Source organism: Hyalella azteca, unplaced genomic scaffold (genome assembly GCF_000764305.2).
Source record: "Hyalella azteca isolate HAZT.00-mixed unplaced genomic scaffold, Hazt_2.0.2 contig9603, whole genome shotgun sequence".
Taxonomy (NCBI): domain Eukaryota; kingdom Metazoa; phylum Arthropoda; class Malacostraca; order Amphipoda; family Hyalellidae; genus Hyalella; species Hyalella azteca.
In genome coordinates, this window is record NW_025939671.1 from 120,292 (window position 1) to 145,404 (window position 25,113).

A 25,113-nucleotide genomic window follows, 5' to 3' on the forward strand; every position below is an offset into this window, starting at 1 on the left:
AAGCAAGCGCGTCCGTCCCAGCGCTCCAGTGTGCGGCATCTGGGCGAAAAACGACGTAAGAGCGGCCGCGAAAGCGAGAGGCACTCGCATTCGCTGCAGACGTGAATGCACATTTTGCTTTCTGTTGGGAAAACGCGTCAATACGGGAGGTCTTACGCCGAGTAAGATTGATTGCGTCTGTAACATGAAAAATTCATCAACATGCAGGTCCATAAAAAAAATATATTTTTAAACGTTAGACAATAAATGATCCACTATAACGTTTTCGGAACGGCAAATTCAGTAAAATCTCGTGTTACAAATTGTTCATTACTTCTTCATAATGAGAATTGCCTTGATACGACCCGCGCACTCAACTCATGAAACGCAAAGAATTTCTAATTAATTTATCTACAAATACGGCTTTTTAATACAATAAAAAAATCAACACAGCAATAGCTGCTATATATTGCAGCCTTGTAGCAGAGCTTTGTCGCTTTTACAATTCTCTTTTCCAACTTTGTTAATTTACAGGCATAAGACGCAAGAATAGCAGACATACAATGCACTGTCACATTCCACAATTACGACGAGAAACTAAGCCGTTATACAGCAAACAGAACCATGCTTTGTTAATTTAAAAACGCATTTTCACTCTCACTGGCATTCAATGAAAGTGACGTGGTTGTCCTCTACGCTTCAGCAGCTGCGTTCGTCTCACGCTTGAGCGAAGCTGTTTTTTCGAACAGATGCTGCCTATTGATTGTAGCTATCCAACATATATTGCTGGCAATTAAGACATATTGCTTTCACAAATGATATTTAGGGAGCTGATACAGCGAAGTCGCATTAGAAGCATTCACCACATGTTTGCAACGCCACATGGCAAAGTTAAGGTGAAACATGAAGCCCTCTCCACGTCATCGGACCCGAAATATATACACTTAGTTTAGGCAGGGCGCATATGACAAGCAGATCNGGTTGCCAGCAGGCGCAGGGCGCGAGACATGCAGATCAGATGGTTGCCAGCAGGCGCAGGGCGCGAGACATGCAGATCAGATGGTTGCCAGCAGGTGCAGGGCGCGAGTTCAGATGGTGCGCAGGACAGCTTCTAGAGATGCGCTCTGAGGAGAATGGATTTAAAGATCTCACTTCATAAGCGTCAAATCAATAATTAGTTTAGACATAACTAATACTCAAGTTAAATTAACCGATGCTGTCATGGAGCGCGAGGAGATCAAGCATCAAAATGTTTCTTTCAATTGCGCTCAATTTCCCAAAGGACGCGGAGCATTTCTAGGCATAATCGTGGCAGTCTGATCAACTGCTGTACAATTACCAGCAATATTACCCAGTCATCTTTACGTCATCGTTCATCATATTGATTTCATCTGAAAGCTCACTTCCGCCTCGCTCTTGGCTCTGCTACACGCTGCTTGAGAGAATGCCTTTAATTTTTTACTTTCTTTATACAAACATTCAAAATCATGAATCACATAATAGTGAATTTTGCATAAATTTTCAAAATAATATTTTTTCTTCTCATCCAGCTCTTTAGCCCTACAACCAATTTAATTAAAGCCCATGCTCATAAAATTAATATACCAATACAATCAATAGGTTAAAGCATTCACTTTATCAACTCAAACCAAAGTGGAAAAGCATCAAAAAGTTGGGATCTTTCAACTAGAAAAAGCGATTGTCATACAAATCCTTGAGAAAAAAACGAGTTTCGTAGATTTTGGACTTTATGTTAATGTTCTGATGTGCACGATGCCAGTATAATTTTTTCAAGAACTCTTGTGCGTGAAAGCATATAATTGCTTTCACTGGGAAGACCAAAGATTTCCTGGTAGTTAGATTTAACTAATCAACAGTGAACTCATTAATAATTTGCCACTTTCAAAATTTCTTAATAAAAATACGAAAAAATGAGAATTAAGAACCTTGCATTAACCTACGATCAATCAGTTGCTACCACCAGATATGAGCCCAAGATGCGTCATGATCTCATCAATATTTGACTTGAAATTTAACCTTCCTGCCGCAATGGTAACATACAGATCACAATCACCTCATGACTACGCCGTAGCTTCATGGGTTAAGCTGTAACAACGGCAACACTGCAGTAACGCTGTAACAACGGCAACACCGCAGTAACGCTGTAACAACGGCAACACCGCAGTAACGCTGTAACAACGGCAACACCGCGGTAACGCTGTAACAACAGCAACACCGCGGTAACAACGGCAAAACCGCAGTAACACTGTAACAACGGCAACACTGCAGTAACGCTGTAACAACGGCAACACTGCAGTAACGCTGTAACAACGGCAACACTGCAGTAACGCTGTAACAACGGCAAAACCGCAGTAACGCTGTAACAACGGCAAAACCGCAGTAACGCACTGTAACAACGGCAACACTGCAGTAACGCTGTAACAACGGCAACACTGCAGTAACGCTGTAACAACGGCAACACTGCAGTAACGCTGTAACAACGGCAAAACCGCAGTAACGCTGTAACAACGGCAAAACCGCAGTAACGCTGTAACAACGGCAAAACCGCAGTAACGCTGTAACAACTTGGCAACACCACAGGAACGCTATAACAACGGTACACCGCTATAACAGTAACGCTATAACAACGGTACGATGTAACAATGACAGCATCCCAATAACGCTGCAATAACGCCAATTTTGCTCCTAAATGTGTTCACGTGTCTGTTTTGGCCTTGGCCAACTTGACGCGATTACTGACAGTATGAAGGCGTCATAGTTCAAGACCGCAATGATGATCCAAGAGACCCGAACGAATGGAACACCGTACACTGTCGATTGCAAGACGCGCAGGTCAATACTTATACACTAATTAAAGTCATAGCTTCACATCCAGCAAATTCAATTTAAAACAAAAAAATTGTATTTTATTTCAGCAGCACACAGTTTAGAGCTTTCCGGCTTCAATGACTTGTATGTAGGGAGAGTAAACTGGCGGCGCCGTATAAATATTATGCCCCTTTTCACTAGTTAATACCTAAATTCGTGTTAAAATACCATAGGACGTTGGAAAAATCTTTGTAGCTGAGAATGGATATTTAACCATTGTTCTGCCCAAATTGGTTCCGAGTTCAATTGAACTTGTAATATTAAATTAATTAATAAAGATGAATTAATATATATTAGAGCTTTATCCTACCCAAAGGCGAACGTAGTTTCTATTATTAAGATAATGTTATGAATAAATTATTAATGATTTGTTATGAATGAACAAATAAATTAAAATTTCTGAGATAATATAGTTACGAAGCCGAAAAAGCATTAATTTCGATTCGAGTTTTTAAAAGTAAAACTGACGACATTTATTGAGAAGACAATCAGACCGAGTCACGAAATGATTCCGACCTTCAGGCGATGAGTCGCAAAGAAATAAGGTTGACAAAATTATAGAGTTTGCCACAATATCTATTGGAAAATTCAAACCTCGGCTACGCACTCCCTTTCACTTCTACGTGAATTGCTCCGAATTCAGGTTAGTGGGCATCGACGAACCGCAATTTTTGGAACGGAAGGTTGTGTGTTTTTCTTCTTTTGTAAAAGTCAAGGGAAAATGGCAATAGCTTGACTCAGATGGATGGCACCATGTGTGTTAGCTCCCATGGAAGCGCTCGCTCCCCTTCCAGGAACTCGGCACGAAGTAAAGTGTTCACAGGCATTGAAGTTGTAATAGCGTGGAGAAAAATGCAACTATTATAGTTATTTAGTTAATATTTTCAATGAAAAATAGATGTTCCATCGTATGAAAACAATTGTAAATTCGATAAATATCATACATATAATTTCTATCATGGCAACAGTAACGAAGTTTCACAAATATTTCAATATTTAACTTCCTGCAACATAGATGATTGACAGAGAAAAACTCCCAAACACTTTATAAAAAATGATCTAGCTGAGGCCCGGGTGATCGATCGAGGTTATCGAACCGCTGAACTTTGCGTGGTCCATGAATGGCGTTCTTGGTAAGGCCGCTCGCGCGGCAACCGCAAAGACAAAAAACACACACGTACACAGCCTCGAGGCCGACGCCGGGCGCTGGCGTTCTCAGGAATGCCATAGAACGTTGGCTCCACAGAATGTAATCAAACCTGCGGCTGTTTAGTGTTAACCTCAACAGATGTGAAAATTAAATATACTCAAAAAAGTAACGCAACCATACATCGAACTTGAGATTACAAATTAATGTTCGGTAGGCAGAAAAAATGAAAGCCACTGCAATTGTAATAATCTCCTGAGATAGAAATGGAACTGACATGGCAAACATTTTAGGCGCTAGTGCCTTATCATTATCACCAGAGAATTTCTGCCAAAAATTTTTAACAGTTCAAACATTCACAAACAATGACTACAAAACTTAATAGTTGACAATAAATAAAATTTATTTCAAGAGAATAACAAATCTGTGTTTTTAGATTTACTTGTAACAAGTCGTATGAATAGAATATTTTTCCCTCTAAAAGTTAAAGGCATAAAATTTAACGGAAATTGAATGACATTTATTTGGTGTCTATAAAATTAATTTGGAATGGTGACCCTCCAAAAATGGTCTAAAGAAACCGAGTGAGTATCTATGTCAGCGCATCGCCTTAAGATGCTTGCCAACGTTCACTTGGGATCCAAGTTCATCGAGTCCTTGACATTTAGCGCGCAACAGATGTTCACAATCTGGACAGAAAACATCCGTCAATGACGGAAACAAAACCGGACATCCGTGCTATAATCAAACGCTTTTAAAATTCGTACACACACATGTTTGCTGATAAGTTAAGACACGGATAAGTTCCGGGAGGAATACGACAAGGCAAAGTTTAGTTTCGCCCTGTGACTCAAAACTGCAATTGGCAGGTGTTGGGTAAAATAAAAAATTGTACCAACAAAATTTTGTTTGTGTTTGAGAATCAATGAACTAATGAAGTATAGGATTTGCATAAATAGGGCTAATTTTCAATTTGGTTTCGCTGGAATCAAAAATACTGAGTAGACGTAAAAAATTTTAAGACTATTCGTTGAAAACTTACACGTGATGCACGATAAGGTGTGCAGTTGGCTCACTTTAGCAAGACTCTCAGTGGCACCACAGGACCTGCATGGAAGAGAAAAATTTATTAGGAGAGTGACCAGAAATATAAAACGATGTTTTTTTCTATGCCCGACAATTGTTTTAAATTATTTCTCAGTACGATACATAAAAGACATCTAAAGCATTTTTAAACAAATAAATCTAGCCGAAGAGTTTAAAAATAAGTAAATGAGCTGCTTATCATCTCAATAATTACAGCGTTGGAGCTTTGTGCCACCCTAACCGCAACATTCTATTCTTTTAAGAATCTATTTTGTATTCTGCATAGCAGAACATAAATAACTGCAGCTCACGTGGATATGCTAATTCCACCCACAAAGCTACTTGGTCGCTCCTCCTGCAAATAAATATTCGAGTGAACATACGCATAGTGGCCATTCTTTTTCGTACATATGTATTAGTCAACTCAACTGAGTAAAGAATTCCTTGTAGTAATAGTCATTAACCGGCCGGTACATTTTCGAGTTAGCAGATAAGGTCCACGCAAAGACGACGCATAAATGTATCCATGTAAGGATGGAATCCGATCTTAATTTGTGTTCTTTTACACGGCATTTGTACATGTATTAGTCATATAGCAGGACGTACAGAAACTTAAATTCAAGGTCTTGCAACTGTGAGGCCGTCAACTGCGGGTGTAAGTACTATTGTTTGAACTCAATTCAAACAGGTACATGAATATTTATCCAATAAAATAACATAAACATAAGGTATTTACATTAATATCTAAGTCCTAATATTTTAAAATATTTCTGTACTGCAACCTTGCTCCCAATGTCAACTTAACTTTACAATGAACACGTTTGTATTCATGTGCTGATGCAAGTAAATCTAACGAAAAGTTTCTTACTCGGTCACGTCATTTAACGATGGAAAATATTGCTTATCAGAAGCTGCTTATGTGCGAATAAAATTGAGCAAATTTACTATTTTAAATATTAAAAAGTCGAAAAATTCATAGCTAATTTTTCCATTCTTTTTATTTTTATTGCATAGTATTTCATATGTGTTGTTCTTCCTCGAAATTTGCATGCCTCTAGATCGCCACATCGTATCCCGATGAAAATTCGGATATAAATAACAAAGAAAACTTATAGCTCTTCGCAGCTTTGGTGAGCTTATGCATTATTTTATGGAATGGAAAGGGTGCCTCTATATTTTGTTTCAAAAAGTTTCCGGGCACCGACCTTTCAAGCAAGAGCGTTTTTTTGTGCTATACTAACGAGAAAAAAAAACAGTGCGGTCAAGAGGTTAAAGAAACGCTCTATACCCCTCCAGGGCACCTGAAGCTTAAATGATTCTTGGGGAGCGTCTTTTTTCGATTTTAGGAGCTTTCTCTCGCGCCTTCTAATCTAGATGCATTTTAGAAGACGCTAGATTGGAAGAGGTCAGAAAGAGGTTAGAGAAGAGCAGGTCCGTCCTAGAGATCAAGTTCACGATAAGAAACTTGCGTCCAGGTTTGGCTGAAGACAAAAACAGGCTATCATAATCGAATGGAACATCAATTTTTTAGAATTAGCCTCAGCCATATTAATTTTGGCAGCATACAATATAGACGACACATTTGGACGGTAAGCGACTGAGCCCAAAACAGAATAGAGTAAACGTTCAAAAGTAAAACAAGATGTTTTTAGTCCAAACCTAAAGTTGATGAAGTTCAAAATTTATATGAATGTTTTGGAGACAAACTCGAAACACTTTATATTCATATCTGGGAAAAATAAAATGAAAAATACGGATGAAAATAATGAGTGCATTCAATTTAATAAATAGAGATTTTGTTGGCAAATATAATGTCAACACAAAAGAAATATGACATTTAATTTGATCAACTGTACAAAATCGAAATATATTTTATATCAAATAAAAAGTTTGTTTCGCGAGTTGAAAACGGAAGCCGATGAAAACAAGGAAGTTACAAGCGAGTGCCCAGCTCAATCTCCCGCGGGGTCCCGGAAGAACATCTGGGCGTCTTGCCCAGTCTCCACTTCGGAAGTCCGATCGCAATTACAAACGAGGGGATGTTGTCACTTCTCGCTCGTCTGGCACCACTTAGTGACCTCCATCACAATATAACCTCGCAAAAAATTACTTGAAGCAGATGGTGGGATAACAAATAACGAATCAGTTATATCGTATGAATTAACTCGTTTTTTATTTTGTTTACGAATGCACATTTGCGAATAAGTCCAAATCTAAAAACATTCAATATCGATATGGTGAATTTGCTTGGTGTTTTCTTTGCTTTTAAATTCATTTTAAAAACATATCGAGATAAATCTATGCATAAGATGCAGCGGATAAGTAAACTTATTAGACCGAAAATTATTCACGATTGATTTAAGTATAATGAATTATTTAGTTAATAGTAGGAAAGAAGCGGGAGCTAGTTGAGAGTCGAAGATGACTCAAGTTAAGTGAGTATTGCACTTCCTCCAGCCTCTATACACTTACACACTATACACAGATATCCGGCCGAGATATACGTCAAAGCACAACAGCAAACAAAATTAAAACTCATTTGTTACAAGTGAAACTATTTTGTTTCCACAATAATGAAGGTCCATAAATTATTTCAGAATAATATGACCAAATAGCAGTTCCCCTAATATTCGTTAGGATTCTCACAAGACGAGCAGGGCGGGAATTCAAACTCCGAAGACGACCCTAACAGTTGCTCTTGAATCACCGACGAGGAACACGACCGTTAACTATATTAAATCGACACCGTAGAATGTGCACTGTGCAAAACTGAACATTTAATCGTGAGATCGGCGTGAGAAGACTCGAGGCACGTGACGAGTGTTCTACTCCTGAGGCCGTCCCACTAAAGGTCCCGCTACGCGATTGCTCGGTCGGAATTGCTTTTTACCGAGATATTGGGCCTAGTTACTCAACATCTGCAAATAATGTTCTATGCTGCAGGTTTACTTCAACGCTTTTTCCTTGTACACGAGATTTGAAGCTTGGGTGATAGTAGCATCTACAAATGGTGATTAAAGCTAAGAAAGCTCTTCAGCAAATACACACAGATAACTGAAATTTCAAGTTTAAATTAATTTAGTTAATTTGAGAACCTTCTTATACATGTTTACATATATAGAAACCAGATAAATCTGCTACGATTCTTGAGAAAAAATATACGCACTAGTACTTTTTATTAATTTTATATCATTCATTTTTATTTGGGTTCACAAATCTTTAAAAAGTTAAAAAAAAGTTGTAACCACATACAAACATTATGGAGATTTTAGGATATCTAACTTGCCATAAAGTTATATGCATTCAATGCGTTTGAATAGATATATTAAAGTTCTACACAATATTATATTTTGCAAAAATTAAGTAACGAAGCAAGACTGGCAGTAAATCCATTCAAGATCCACGTGAACGCGATGAGGAAGGCGTACGTGCATGGGACGAAATTAACGAGCCTGCGAGGCGCGCACTTTACGCGCACTGAGCGTTCACTAAGAAAAATGACTGGCTCATGTTGTCTAAGTAGTGACACTTTCTGTATGTAGCACGGATACGCTCTTTAGCTGGCCAAACTTGGTCGAAATGACCCACACAAGAGAAAAATGAATCACTATTCGGACGAAGTCTCATTAATTTATCTCTGTGCTGATATCCGACGGCGATGTGTGTGCGTGAGGAGCATGCTAAACCAGGTATACATAAACTGTGATTAAGAAATTCTTTCAGAACAGTGCATTGTTATGCAAAACAGCAAAATGAATGTTTGAATAAGGAGTTGCTCCATACGATGTGCTGGAGGCAAAAATGCAAGACGTACAAATGCACGACCGAAGATAATATACTGCCCATGACAAAGCCTAAGAGATTCATAACTGAAAACTGCAATATTTCTTAACAAAAAGCAAGTTTACGAATAAATTTTTATATTTCAATGACTAAAAGAATCGCTTTATTCTCGATACATTCCGGAACTTGATTTGAGAACAATTGAGTTGGTAAGGCACGAGAGCAACATGAACACCGTATACAGAATACCCCCACGCAATTACAGTAACAATGAAGGTCCCGAGTGTCACGCTAACTTCATGCTTGCGTCAGCTGCCTGCGCTTCCTGGAATGACTGCGTGTAAAACGCATAACATTTCCCGAGGTGCCAAGTGAGTCAGGATCAAGGTATAAAACAGAACAGCACTTGTCTCATATACCCAATCTCCGGTCAAACACTAAAATTTACCATAAGTAGAAATATTTATCAGCTAACGACCAGTTACTGTTTCAAACTAATGTAGGTAACAGCAAACGTCGAACACTAACTCAAGACCATCGCAAAACCTCGATTATAATCACCTCGATAATTTAGAACTGTTCAGCTCTTGGAACAGAGCTGAAGCAAAACTGCATACACGGCATGCAAGCAAGACAATCGAATGATCGCCGAAAATCAGTAAGCACCATTCTGAAGCAAACAAGTGAACCCTGATATAAATTAATCAATAATTTTCTGGTGCAGTTACCAAAATAACTTCGAGGACTAGCTATACATCCTACATAACTTTTATTCCAAAGAATACTGTAACAATCGACCAACGCCCAACGCAATGAGTTTTAAAATTAGGTTGTTAAATAAAGCCAAACAATAAATCAATGATAGATTTAGACATGATAAGATGGAATTGATTCCAAGACTAGCTACATTCGTCCCTTGACTTGTTCAATGAGAGTTTCAAGGAGTAACTTAAATCAATATTTGAGCGTGTAAAACTTTGAATACTTGTGCTAGTCAGTAATGTCGCAAGAGATAAGAAGGTGCAGCGAGCACCGCTGCACCCACACCAACCATGCATCGCACAGCTGCTCGGTCGGGCCTCGCTTGTATCGCACAGCATCCATCGCTTTTACCTACTCGCATCACTCGTTAATAACAAATTTTACAAATAAATTGATCATCACAAATCAAAGATAAAAACAAAATATTGCAACATTAAAACGGTCAATTATTGTGGGTTCTAATATCGCACTAATCATGCCCAGATGCATGATGTGATCTTCTGGAAGACGCTGAGTTGCAACGTCACTTGACTTGCTGCCGTCAAGGTCGACCGCTTCTAATTTTAAGTGGTCTCGGCCAGCTCTCTGCTTGAGGCTCCCACTACGCCAATATTGCAGCATTTTATCCCCATTATTATAATATTTCATTAATTGTGAAGTTTTTAACTTCATCTTTCCATCATAACGTAGACTTGAACATGAACCCATGTTTTTTAAGATTTGCGTATTTTCAGCTTGAATTAAGAAACAAGCGCATGAGTGTTTCTTTACTAGGAAAAAACATTCTCTCCTTTCATTCAGTTTCGTTTTTCCATGGAAGTAACATTATGAAAATTGTTTCAAGTTTAGTTGGCCGGAGGACTAGAAATGTTACGTTTTTGATGTTAAAATAATGGGAAAAACAACATTAATTTGAAAGAACGCTCTGCTAATTAAGAGGCAGTTAAGTGTGCAACGGTTTTCTTTTCTTTCGTCTACAAAAATCGAATTATTCGCACCAGGGCTCCAGGAATGTGTGAAGAGATCCCAATTTCCTGTGGGCTTCAACTACGCAGTTTGATAGACGGTCCGTTTATGTTAAACATCAAAGCGATAAATTGGATAATTCCCAATTGTCTCTCAATCTCTGCAAGACTGCCTCTCTGAAATAAATAACGACCAGTAGCGAAAAGAAATTAGAATCGCAAGTACGCTGGAGAACTTCATCAGGTGAACAAAACTTTTCACTCGAAATAATGCAAACGAATTGCTCATGCAAGTAAGCAAGAAAGAAATTTCCAGCTCCACGCTCTAAAACGACAAACGTGTTCACTAAAGCGACATGTCGTGAGTCTCTTGTAAGGAGCGAGCACGGAGTCATAATGGCTCATGGATGAAAAGTTTTTGCAGGGGTGGAGTGTGCTTTTGTAGAGCCATCAGAGCGTGCAGACGAGCAGCAGGCGGCAGAAGGTGACTCCCTAACAACGGTCAGCTATAACAACTTGAGCCTCCAGTAGAGGTGTGACATGAATTAAATACAAACTTCATGCAATACAATTCGCTCCGTTGATGGAATCGTGTTCGCAGGCCAACAATAGCATCAAAACAATCATCTCAACCATGTGAACGCTTCCATTCGAAAGCATTGGCTTATATTAGAGATGCACCTAACCTAAAACTTTATAGAAGATGGCTTGAAATCATATAAAGGTACTGTAAAATGCCGTAACAACGAAGTTACAGAGCAATGTATTAAGCATTATGTAAATTCCATTGTTTACATGTCAAAAGCGATGGAAAATTCAACGTTTGAATTGGCAGCGCGTCGTTTCAAACAAAACTAGAGAAAACATTGCGCGAGACACTTTTAAATACGTGAGACACTTTCGAATTTTTAAACAAAACTTGGACATGAAGAAAGGAAATTTTGCAGCAACCAAATTTAATCGGAGTACTTTCAGTGGATTATACCTTACAAGTTGCCTGAATTACCAAACAACTTTGCAGTAAATACTCCATTATTAAAAGGCAGGGGCTAAAGATTGGTATTCGAAATGCGTTGCAGTCTCTAAAGTAAAAATAATTGGCAATGCGACCGACAAACTAGAGAATAAACAAGCACCAAGCAGGTTGAACTCGCTAATTACAAATTGCTTATCCATATTTATATTCCTTTAAGCAGCATGTATTCCTTTATACGGTCATTAACTTTTCTCTGCGTTAATATTCAACCCTACAGAAACGGCAATTAGTGTGTAGGAAGAAGAACACGGTTTAGCTTGAAGTGAAAGTATAGGAAGTAATTCGGCCACTGGGAGTTGTTTCGTTCCATCCTCGGTACAAAAGGAAGTCGTTGGAGTTATCGCTACCATACCTCAAATTGGCACGGCGTGCTGAGCAGACGATTACCGAGGTACCCACACAGTGATTAACACACAACATTACAACTCTCGATTACAACTATCACTTTCTCAGATAATACACTCTTGGCTTTACGCTAACTACATTAAAACGCTTCATTGTTTTCGCATTATATGTGTAATTCAGCTGATATTGTCATAACTAGCGGATAAACATACCTCAAACGCAGCGGGAAAACATTACAGGCCAATGCCAATTTGTGAAGGATTTTCTTTCAGGGAAAGTTCTCTAATCTCACTAATGAAACACAGTGTATGATACAACTTCGATTTTAAAGAGTATAAAAATCATTTAAATTTGTTACTATTATATTATATTAAACACATGATACGTTATGTTGTTGGCGACTCGTTTCAAAATGGTTGCGTTGAAACAATTGACGCAGTTGCAGTGAGACAAACAGAGCTTAACTAATTATTCAACGCATTGCATCTTCACGTTTTGATCTCTGATTTAATCGTTAATCAACTTAGTTGAATCCTTAATGCAAAAATTTGATTGAGTGAACGTGCAGGAATACTTCATTTACATGAAAATGAAACTAAAAGCAGTATGGACACATGATTACTCACAAAAACTACGTCTTTACTAAATTAAACCTTAACTTTACGCCATCAACGTCACCATTCCCAAAATTGATAGTCCCGAATATAAATCCCCAAGTTCGACTGAAACATTTAGGGTTTTCCATACAAGTCAAAAGCATCAGGATTTTCTATCAGCAGTGGTCCATGTCGGAAACGCTGTTTAAGTTACAGGCTAAAGAGGCAAGATGAATTGCTGAAGCGAGACCATGGGATTGCAGAGCAGTGAGGGGTGGACGCTTTCTCCTGGACTGAGCCAGGATCGTGAGCGAGTAACGGTGCCCTGGGCAAGAAAAGACGACCGCCTCGTGCCGCCGATGCCTGCTGAAGATACGCAAGCTTCATATTTAATGGACCGCATCATCGCCTCTTTTCAAAAACCGTCACTGGTCAATAAAGATGCTGGGCTTGGTCGCTTCCTCAAGACACTTGTCTTGTCTAGATGATTTGTTAACAAAATATATTTGTTGCGAAACCATTCAGCGTGTTCAAAACGGGCGGAAAAAGTTTATGAATGGGTGCACCTTAGCGGCGAGGAATGAATGACAGGACACCTTTGGAAGGAAGACTTTCTACTTTACACTGGAAATTAATCGCTGAAAGAGAAACTTTTGAACTCCAGCATTAGATGCTACGCCTCATGTTAATCATTAAGCCTAGTTACTTTTTTAGAAACGTCTCCTTAAATTCTTGTTCTTCTAAACATTGTAAGGGGACATCAAAGCCATTCCAGTCATCTGCACAGTTAATACCTACGAAATATAACGAATTAATTTCCGCCTACTACGAATTAATCAGTAATTAGTACGCGCCAGCTAACTAAACATCTTTGAACAGCTAACCTGAAATGTAACCATTCTAACAAATACAGCAAAGCAACTTTTACGAATTTTCGAAATTCCAGCAACCACTACTATGTTTTATATTATTTCAAATGAATAAGTGTTTAGAACATAACAAGTTGAAATAACAGGGCAGAATGCTACCGTTTTGAGTCAGCTTTATTTGGGTTTGCAGCAGCAACTGAAGTTCCAACTGCTGTCAAATCTTAGGCTAGGCAGCGGCAGAATCGCTATGTAAAATCTGGTTAAGTGACGAAAATCGCATAAAAACAAATTCCTCAACACGGTTGTTGAAGCCTGATGCGGCACAACAAATCTTATGAAAATCTTGCAAAATAATCACGATAATCGAATAAGCCAATTGCATCTATTTTAACGAATTTATACCCTGTTGCTTGCAGGTTGGAACCGGTTTCTGTTACGAAAAATACGGCTAGAAAATTTTGAGTAGTTGACCAAAGGATCGGCGGCTGCCCTTAATTGTGGCGGAGGGAGCAAAAAGAGACGAGTGGCAGGCCGTAGCGAGACGCACGTTTGCAGGTGTGTTTTCCTCTCGACGAGGCGGACGTACTGCAGCACCACTGCTTTTTATGGCGACTCGGCTGCACGTCATCGCACCTGCTGACATCGACGGCTGTTCAGTTGTTTAAAAAAAAGGCAACATGAGCATTACATTGTGAGGGGCCATGCAGTATCAAGATATTAGCGACGCTGATGTTTTGCGTGTCACATGGGGCCTGGAACGGCCAGGTGGTCGCTGATGCAAACATTGCTTACATGCGCTCAAGGTCGTCTCCAAGATTTCATGCCTAGGCTTGGGAGCGAGAGTGGGTCGCGTTTAGACCGTGTCTGTGCGTTGCACAAATGCACATGGGCAACCTACATGCGCGTGTATACAGCCAAAACTATTGCAATTCAAACTTAAGTGAGCGTAAGGGAATATTAAGCATATCAAATTAAGTAATTTACGAAAAAATAATTGACGTATAATCTTTATCTCTACCTCAAAAGTTGGGGTAAAACTTCAAAATTTTTCTAATGATATAACGTATTTCTGAAGGCTAAACGAGTGGCACACGCATTACATGTTGAAAAATGCGACACTTTTACAAATGTTCAACCATTGAATTTAATTTACACACCTGCTCTCAAGTGTTCATTATTAACTCTTAAGGTACTCCAGTTTTTCAGACAAGATTTCCACACTTTCAGTCGGTGTCACTGCTCAACGTCGACTGACAGATCACTTCGCTTTACTTTACTCCGTGCCTACACGTAGCGCGGCCCACGTACTGCAAGCTACACTCCCACGCGTAATAGAAGCCACTAACCGCCTACGTCGACACCCGCGAAGTCCTGATAACACTTACTGAGATCCCTGCATTTGCTGAGGAACTTTCATAGCCTGGCTGCTCCAATTTTATATTTTGATTTTGTTATCATATCGGAGGCAGAAACTTCAGCAGCGGTTCAGATTTTTCTACTTCATTTCGAAGAATGTAATCCTTCATATTTAATAAGAGTGCATTAATCATATGTGGATGGTATATTTTGAGAATATTCCAGACCGCCATGTGGCTTGCCAATCATTCTAAAAGCGGTAATTAAATATTTCCGTATCATTGTAACTGAATGACCGCAACTAAGTGACTTGATTATTTCATCTATTTACACTTGTACAGTCGCCATCAAATGAAACGAATTTGAAAACCTACACGTTATACAAATCTATAATTTCAAAATTAATTGAATTGAATTAAAGTATTATGTAAATTTTCGATAATTTGTACCAGAAATTTGTCATGGAGTGCGAGGAACTAACAGGACACAATACACCGGGACAAGAGTGTGGGTAGCTTAGGCGTAGGAGGCCCGGGCGGTCGTTGCCTTGCCGTCTGCCATCCAGTGAAGTGCGAGGGTTAAAGGCACGTCGAGTGATTTTTTGACACTTGTGTATTTGCTTGAGATTCTTAATAGTTTTATAAGTTTTCAAAATAAAACAAAAATGGAAACGAAGAAGACGTCCCTCTAAAAGTTTATTTACATATCCTTTCATGAGAATGGTGTAGCAGTGACAAACAAGTAATCCATTTTTTAATAACAGAAGAACGAAGAGTATCTAATCGCGTTTTTAGGAAATTATAAAATTATAAGTTAAAAGCATGCATTATTTAACAATACCAAGGACATTCATCCCTCAATAAGGGAGTACACATACCACAGAACGATATCCATTTGATTTTTTAAACCTCGAGGTAGGATGGGTGATGAATTATCCATTCATGAAATAGGAATATTCCAGCGTCTCGTTTGTGTTCAAGCATTTACATATGACTTTTAACGTCTATTTTATATAAACATATTTTGGTCGTGACTATGTGAAGTCTGAGCGAGGTTGTGATAAAGAAGAAGTAATTCTCACCCGAGATGAGAAAAGCCCGAAGTTGAGGAAAAAGGGGGCGCGTGGCCGGGATTTGAGGGCCAGTTTTGCAAGAGCACATCAAGGCAGGCTGGCCTTAACGCCAGTCGCCCTTTCACTGATGCACAAAAATGAACTTCGTCCCACGGCTTTAAATGTGCGTAGGATTTAAAGGCCAGGAGTAATTGAGTGTCATCCAATAAATGCGAGTAATAGTGTAATTGGAACTCGGTTGTCGTTTATTTTTCGGCGACTTGTAAATTGGGAAAAATATTAAATCCTCGACCTGGTTTATAATAATTCACTTTTAAAGCACCTCAACTTATCATGAAGGTGCAAAACTCATCGAGAGAACAATGGCCATTGACCTCCTATAAGAGGTCAGAGCCGGCTGCTGGTTACTTGTCAATTATAAATAGTATAAATACAAGTAGTATACATTTAAATCATACAAATTATACTATGATTACACTTAGGTTTTCTTTTTATATTGTAGGATTTAAATAAGGGTCTGGCGAATCAAACTTGGGCATAGTTCTCACATCTAATAAGTATCAAATCAGTAACATAATTAAACTATATCATTACACCAGGCACCGTTCATAAATAATATGAAAGTCTTTAAAACTAATAAAATTATACATGTTCCAGCGTTTGAAATGTAAAATACGTCGAGGCTTAATTAAATAGAGATGAACGCTACACGCCAGTACATTATACTCAATTTAATCCATGACATTGAAAATCATGTGAAACATGAAAAACTTCTTTAAAATAAATACAAATTTTAAACCCCCAATTTACATATGGATTCCTCACGACTGAGGATTTAATAGATCAACTTTCGATCAGCAAAAATAGGTCGAGTTGTTAAGTGAGAAAAAGGTTTAATTTCTTGCATGAATTCTATTTGAAAACAGGCATTAACTCGATCGAATTACCAAAAAAATCTGCAAGCAACTCAAACTTCAACAACACACTCCCAATCAGTAAATTATCTCACCTGACCTAAACCTGAACACGCCAAGAAACAGCTGTGGTGGAATATATGTTGTAATAATGTTGAAAGTGACAGTCTTTCATTGCTGCTTTTATCTAACAAATTTTAAAAGCCATAAAGCCCGTACGGTACGTTTAATCGTCATATCTGATTTATTGCCGACGAACAAAGACGTATCAACTCCATCGGAAATGTCATCGACACCGGAAATAAAAAGCAAAAAATTCTCTGTCAGAAACACGGGTATCACGGACAGTCGGCCTTGGACTCGCACAAACACCAGGCATTTAAGAGGGAGGCTGCACTGATTACAAAGGGCGGCGATGAAACGAAAATGATAAATTTTGGTGCAATTAAGCTAGAGGCCAGCTGCGTTCGGTGAAGGTACGACATTGAGATCGATGTACCAGCTGTTCCGTGAAGCTGGGCAGCGGATACGCGCCACTGAACACTGGGCAACAAAATAGGCCTCGAGCTCAATTGTTTGGTCGGGATACTCGATGTCACACAATGATAGAAGCGAGCTACTATTCAGGTCATTTTTAGGAATACAAAACTACATTAACCTCGATCTCAACTCTGCGAGACATGTGAAAAATTTCAAATCTGAGCTTTGATTGAACCACCAGTGGCAAGAAATGTTGTTTAAAAAAATTGTACAACCATTTCATTTTATCAATTCCATATCCCTACGGTATGTCTTCGAAATAAGTCTGTGGTCTTTATTTGATTATATCAGTATTCTAGAAACAAAATGTAAACATTTCTGTACAACTAAATGATGATCAAACAATTTCTAGCGCTTCTCAATACAAAAGGGTTACATTGCGAAGTGGCATGCGTTCTGGCTATCTAGCGGTCATCACGCACGAACGACAAGCAGGCAACCCACCAACCGTCCGTGTCTGGTAATGCAGATAGGCACTGCCATAAAACGTGTCAATAAGCAGCCATTCATCCTCAACATAATCTTTTAGGAATCAAAATCGGGTTAAAATTTGTTTTAAAAATTGAGCCAAATTCACGCAGTAATGTTCCGTTTTTACGATTTTAACGTAGCAGCTGCATCTTTTAATTTGAAAACGGGACGTCATTTTTTCAAGTTTTTGCAATTGTAATCTCTTGATGTCGAGTGCTCGAAGCAACATTTGTTTTCAACAAGATCATCAATTATGCATAGCTGCTATGCAAGGCGGTGACATTCTTGCAAGGCTTCTAATCAGAGATCGATCCCACGGAAGAATCTGCGCAGCAACCTTTGCAGAGTTGCGCCACGGAGCGCGTTGCGCAAGCGATAAAGAAATCTTCTTCGGAACCGGACTAGTGACCCGAAACAGATGGTATTGCGGGAACGACATGCAAAGAGTCGGGCTTAAACATTCGTCGAATCTCTGCAATGAACGAACTCATGGGGATATAAGTCGTTCATTTGCCATAAACTGCGAGATGGAGATCTTGGCAAGAGTCATTGCCGTTTAAGTGTGGATGGAAACCGCTCGAGTACACGTTGGTTGTATTCCAAGTCAGACATGACTCAGATCATAAGGAACTTGAATGCATACGAGACAAAACATTGCGATTTTAGCAGGATATTTCAAGTTTTTATCACAGAGGTAAATTTTTATTTTTTCCTTTACAAATCTTCCCCGCATGGGTGACAAAGTACTACTCACCATTTTTAGGATAAAAATAGCAGAAACAAAACACTTAATAAGATTGAAATCATCAAAATCCTTCACAGGAATTTATTATAAATCAAGAAACTGGTTCATTTATCTTTCAAAAATAATAAAATGATAAGAATAAGAGGTGATCGACTCGAGCACCATGCCCTTCTTTTGAGAACGTACCTAGATCCAGAGAAAGCCAGTCTCAGGAAACCTATGAGCTCATCACCCACATATAGCGCTTGACATAATCATAGACTTTACGAAAGACAAATTCTATTTTATGATTTAACAAAAAAATAAAAAGTAAAAGCTCGGTGCATTATTAGAGTGCACTTTAAAATTCAAGCTAGGTTTGCAAATTTGCAATCGAGTATTCAAGTTCAATCTTGAATAAAATTTTAGGACAAGCGTTGGCAGTGCTTTCATCGCAGATGAATGGAGCCATGCAGCATCTCGTGTAAAAGAGACATCGATGCGATATAGCCTCGATCAGATAGCATGCGCCGAATAAGGTCCCAGGTAATCAAGAGTATTAGTAGCAGGCTATTTGTTAAAAAAACAACTGCGTTAATCAAAAAAATGGTTGGCACCGCAGGCGCTCATTAAGAGAAGCATGAGATAAGAAAGGCCCAGCTGAGGCTCCCCACATGGCGATGGTCGGCGAAGATTGACGATGTCGGCGCGACCCTGGCGGCCTCCTGTCACATTAACGCTAAGAACTTCAAAACACCGAACACTTCATCGAACAGTACAAACTTTATACTGACAACATCGAGACTCGACTGAATACGATCATGGTTAAATATCAGATCTTGGAGGCAGGCGATCACTATTTTGTCGCACAAAAACCTCAACAAGTGTACTGATGGAATGGGTCGTCAAAATTTTTTTGCAAGCGCCTCTAAGTAATCCATGAAACTAAAGTTTTTCATTCATTACATCCTGAATGTATAATTTAATTTTACAATGGAAGAACAGGGCGATAACTTTAGGTTTTGATAGCAGCGTGACAATTATTCAAGCAATTTTTATATCTGAACGTCATTATTCAATGTTCCTCTTTTCTTCACAATCATGAGAACGGCCATTCAAGACAGACTTCGCGCGTGCGGACAAATTGCGAAACCACTTCTGCGGTTTTCAGAAGGAAATTTTTTATTAATATCAAAGGCATGCAGCTTGTATCTTTGGGATACGAATTCTCGCAAAATAGCTGATCTTCATGACGAGTAGCAGGGAGTCAGGACGGCAACCACAAAACATAAAGCAACCGCATAGCCTGCCAAACTTGCCACCTAACACGTGTTATTTTGAAGCCGACATATTTTAAAACTCGAGTGTATTTGTAAAAGGAAGTCCATGCAGGGAAGATATTTAAAATAATAAAACATGGGTTAGGATATTGAAATTTTTTCAGGTATAAATGAGAACTGTTCAATTAAAAATGTGATCTTTGACTTAATTTCTTAACGGATCGGAACGTCCGATCATCAACAAATATTTCTGGATTAATTTTTACGAAATGCTTGATTCAATTAATCATAGCATAATTTTTTGAAACAGCGTACGTATAATCGTGTTTTTCTTCAGGAAGCCAAATAGTGGATAAAGCTTCCTGATCGCACCACTTGCGTTCAAAGAGGTTGAAAATCGACGCCAATCCATCATCGATAATGATTGGTGCCACGAGTATGGTTACATTACACCGACAATGACACCACACGAGACGGGGGTGTTGGGGTGGTTAGAAGTGCCACCACCTAAGGGCACGTCTAGTAATTATGCCCCGCAGCCACAGTAGCGTACAGTACCAGCAAGTGACCTCAATAAGTTCGGTCTTGCCCATAACTAAAGTGAGAAAACCGCAAATCACATGTGCAGAGGACCTCTCGTAATCAACAAAAACGGGCAAAAATTACGTCATTACATGTTACTATGATCGCCGAAGAAGTTAAAATTGGTCGGTTTTTATGTGACATATACGCTCTTGTTCTCGGCAAGCAACATGAATTTGGAATAAGCGCGTAGCAGTAGTTACCGATGGTCCAGTAACAGCTGACTGCTGTAGCAGTGTAGCACGATGCAATATCAAGGCACTAAAAACTTAATAGCAAAGAAAACTCCACAAAAATTCATAGTATCCTTAAAGAAAACGTTTCTATGTTCTAGAATTTTCGAACTGACGATGGAGCTGGACTCCGAAACATTTTCTTTAAAGATACTATGAATTTTTGTGGAGTTTTCTTTGCTATTAAGTTTTTAGTGAATTTGCGATTCAAGCAAACGAGTGATATTATTACTAATATCAAGGCAGTGGTAGCGTGAAGCAACAGTAGCACAAGGCAGCATGACGATGCTGTAGCTCGTTGCAGCATGAGACAGCTGTTTCTTAACTCAGCATACGAAAGCCATAATAGGATGCAGCATGAGGCAGCTCTAACAGGGGAACAGCATAAAACAGATTAATGTAACTCGAGGCAGTATGAGGCAGCTACTGCTGACAGCGGCTCGAGGCAGCTGCAGCATGACACCAGCATGAGGCAGCTACTGCCGACAGCGGCTCGAGGCAGCTGCAGCATGAAGCCAGCATGAGGCAGCTACTGCCGTCAGCGGCTCGAGGCAGCTGCAGCATGAAGCCAGCATGAGGCAGCTACTGCAGGCAGCGGCTCGAGGCAGCTGCAGCATGAAGCCAGCATGAGGCAGCTACTGCCGTCAGCGGCTCGAGGCAGCTGCAGCATGAAGCCAGCATGAGGCAGCTACTGCAGGCAGCGGCTCGAGGCAGCTGCAGCATGACACCAGCATGAGGCAGCTACTGCCGACAGCGGCTCGAGGCAGCTGCAGCATGAAGCATGATGCTGTAGGCGCTCGTATCGACCACTCGACCCCGCACGAGATGGGCACGCAAGAGGTGACGTCATGCGACCGGGCGCTGGGCATGAGAGGCTGCGACCTGCATTGTGCAGCCAAGCATACCTGCTTGTGATGCAGGCTCAGTGCCACCAACCAACCCTGCGACTCCAGCAACTAGCCGCGACATCAAAAGATACTCAGAATGCATGGCCACTGATTGGAGCTTAAGGAAATCTTATTATTTTAGCAAGAGATCATGTATGGTCATAGATGCTTTCTAGATAAATTTTAATCTCCAATAAATTTGGAGATTACATATGCTATGAGGAATTCAGACAAAAGCTAAAACTTCAAAAAATGGGCAGAGGTAGACGGATGAAAAGTTTTCAACGTATAAGCAGTATGTCGATAGCCAAAATATTCCGCCTAGAAAATCATTGCTATAAAGCTTGTACTTTTGTTCCGAGAAAGAAATGCACAAAGAAAAGTAAAACAAATGCACAGCGAATCGAGTGTTTCTGCTTTTCATGTGAGTAAAGTTAACAGCTCCTAGGTCAGGGTGGGTAAATTACGGTCCGCGAGCGAATATTATTTTTATGATTATACACTTGAACTTAGTGAGTTTTTTGGTATATTTACTCAATATTTAATTCAATTTTTTTTATTATCAACTGGATCCACAGTTAAGAATATTAACCAGAATTTTCAGCAATTACGTTCTTCAAATTTTTATTATTGTACCTACCCTGCGGTCAGCTAGATACAAATTTAGTTCGAACTTATTACTACAGTTAAGAATGAACGTTAACAAAAATAATTATAAATAATAATATCTAATTATTATAGTAACAACTGTTTTTATTAGTTTTCAAAAATGTGATGAGAATGTTTAAAAAAATCATGGAACCTTGTTATCGTCATTAATCTTTTCATGCAATGTTAATTATAACTGATTACATAACTTCAAATTCCGTAAACAAATAACATAAATTCCGCCCGTTGATAACAATCGTGTTTTTAACACAGCCCTCCGTGGAAAACGTTTGCCTATCCATAGATAATTTTATGCCTGGTCCGTAAAGCTATAAATTATTCTTGGTTTTATTTCCACGTGCATTTTAATAATCGCACAGTAATGCCGTACGCCCTGCAGCTAACATTTCATCACCGCATGATTAAATGACTCGTCAGTTTTCACCTCATTCATCATGAAAAGCCCTTCCACCACGCACTTCATTATACGTTGTCAACTGAAAAGAGCTCTACGCTGAACGGACATTCGTTTCGCCGGCGGCAAAGCGCATTGCGTCCACACAACGCATCACTCATCACAAAATACATCACAATCAAGCGGTGTGCACTTGATTGAGTGCTCACACCGGCGCTCCGGACGCTCAACTGTTTCAGGCCATGGGAGTCCCGCGCAAATATTGTCGCTAACTCCCACCATGTCTTCGGTTTCTCTGAATTTAATGGATTACAAGCAAGAACTGAAGTCGCCTCGCAGGCAGCTTTCCCAGACTAAGTTTCTCCGACTCGTCTTATTGGAAAGCTGTTTTAAAGCGTAATTAGATGGCTTCATTAAACCCTGACGTATGTCTTTCAGCTCACTAAATACTCATTACAATCTCATTAAAGGAGTTAGTTCCAGAGAACTTCAGTTGAAATGAGCGTTATATCCTTCACTAATAGGTGTTTGGTTTTTTTTTCTTGCAAGTCTTACAAGTGTCAAGTTATACCATCTAAATTCGTTTAATGTTGTCACGAGAATGATGATATACCAGCTCACAAAAAAAAACTTAATTTCGTCTAATAAAAAGTCCAGCATTTTTTCAAGACTTTTAAAAAAAGTAGACTTCAGACAACACATCCAACAAGCATCAAGGATTCCGTACTTATGGCACAGAATGATGTCATATTTATGTTGGGCAGAGAAAGTTTTATTATAAACACATTATATTTATTCATCAGAAGTGCAGCGTGTGGGCTGAGTTCAGGGTTCGTATATAGCAGTAGTCGCCCATGCTTCTCATCACTTGCGTGGGAGGCGAGGGACGGGTAGTGTGTCTCAAATCTTATCGAGTTGCTGAAAACTATTCGCTGAAAGAACAATAGCCCGGTTGCCCTATAATAAGAATTCCCGCGAATTTGGCGAAAATCCTTGCTGGTTTTTTTTATCGACTTGCTATTCTGAAATTGAGATGCAAGACCTTGTCCTGTAGCACGGCTAGTTTTTGTATACTTTTAGAATAAATTGTCATGAAATGTCGTAAAACAGGATATTTTCAGATAATTCAAAACATAAACGAATAGCTTCTTCGTAAAACTCGCAATATAGTCAAGACTCTAGACGTTGAGCTTTTATAATTTTCCAAAGCAAATTTTCACTGAAAAATAAACTAAATTGTAGGCGAAAATAAGAAAGATTAAGGTGGTGCAATTTTTTTTAAAGAAAACGACATCTGGCGCACCGAAATGGGAATCACGTGAGTTTTGATTCGGTAACTTGGTAAGCTGACACTAATACGCCTGCGCCTGACAAGTGATGGTGCGCGTGGCGCATACATGCCGTGATGGTGCGCGCATACTAGCAGTGATGGTGCGCGCGGCGCTTACATGCCAATTTAAGATGGTACGCGCGGTGCGTACAAATCGTGATGGTGCGCGCATACTAGCAGTGATGGTGCGCGTGGCGCATACATGCCAATTTAAGATGGTACGCGCGATGCGTACAAATCGTGATGGTGCGCGCATACTAGCAGTGATGGTGCGCGTGGAGCAACAGCCGCGTATGGGGGTGACCACAATTCATTGCGGACACGTGCACCGCTTGAATTAAGTGTTGGTGACAGCGAGTCATGCCGAGTGAGGAAAACTTTTAATGATCCATTAAAATTCTCTTTCGTGAGTGACATCGCAGTATGTATGACTATTTAACCTGGTTTTTCTCTGGGAATTTAGAGAGAGAGAGAGAGCTCTTTATTTCTTCGTTAAACAACGAGTTATTTTAAGAAAGAGAAAAAACATGCCATTTAATTAAAGATTGAATTCCAATTCAAATTGACTATAGAAAACTGCCCTAAAACGTTCCCATCATTCATTTCTTTCAGTTAGACAAGCGAGAATTATGTAGTCATAACTGATTAGAATTCAATTATCTGTGAATAAACCGAAAATCATGGCTATTCTTCTTGACGCTTTAAGGTTTTCTTTGAATTTTAAGTGAATATTTATGTAAACAAATTCTGAAAAGCATCCAATTTCCGCTCGCAACGAACGTGATATTAACAGTTCCTAAAAAGACACAAAACATTCTACCAATCAACGCGAGATGAAGTCGCTTTACCAACATGTGATTAACTTGAAATAATGTTATTCACTAGTCGAATTAACCTAATGAAGAAACACTTCTATACGAACATCAGTTGTGCACACAGCTGGAGACAGAACCTACGTACACCCGACGCTTGATGAATAGTAAACATGGTGAAACTATCAGCACTCACACCTTAACCTTGATGAAGCCAAAACAGACGGAGAAGTTCAGAAGTCTCTGAACACAACAGCTAATTGAGTTCGAGGCAAGACTCGCAATAATTAGACGCGATTCTTTTGAGGAGAATCGGCGTCCGGAAGTTGCTAACCTCGCCGCAAAACTGACGACGGTCAATCAATGTTTTACTCCAAGGCTGGCTCACCTGT

General features: G+C 39.4%; 1 protein-coding gene across 2 annotated transcripts in view; it reads right to left on the bottom strand.

The window, feature by feature from the left end:
- LOC108682090 (histone-lysine N-methyltransferase, H3 lysine-79 specific) overlaps nt 1–25,113 on the bottom strand; it is a 50,294-nt gene that overhangs the window by 19,345 nt on the left and 5,836 nt on the right. For both annotated transcript variants that reach the window (XM_018171202.2, XM_018171201.2), the window contains exon 2: nt 5,058–5,122. The gene's annotated coding sequence lies outside the window, so the exon portion shown is untranslated. The remainder of the gene's footprint in view (nt 1–5,057; nt 5,123–25,113) is intronic.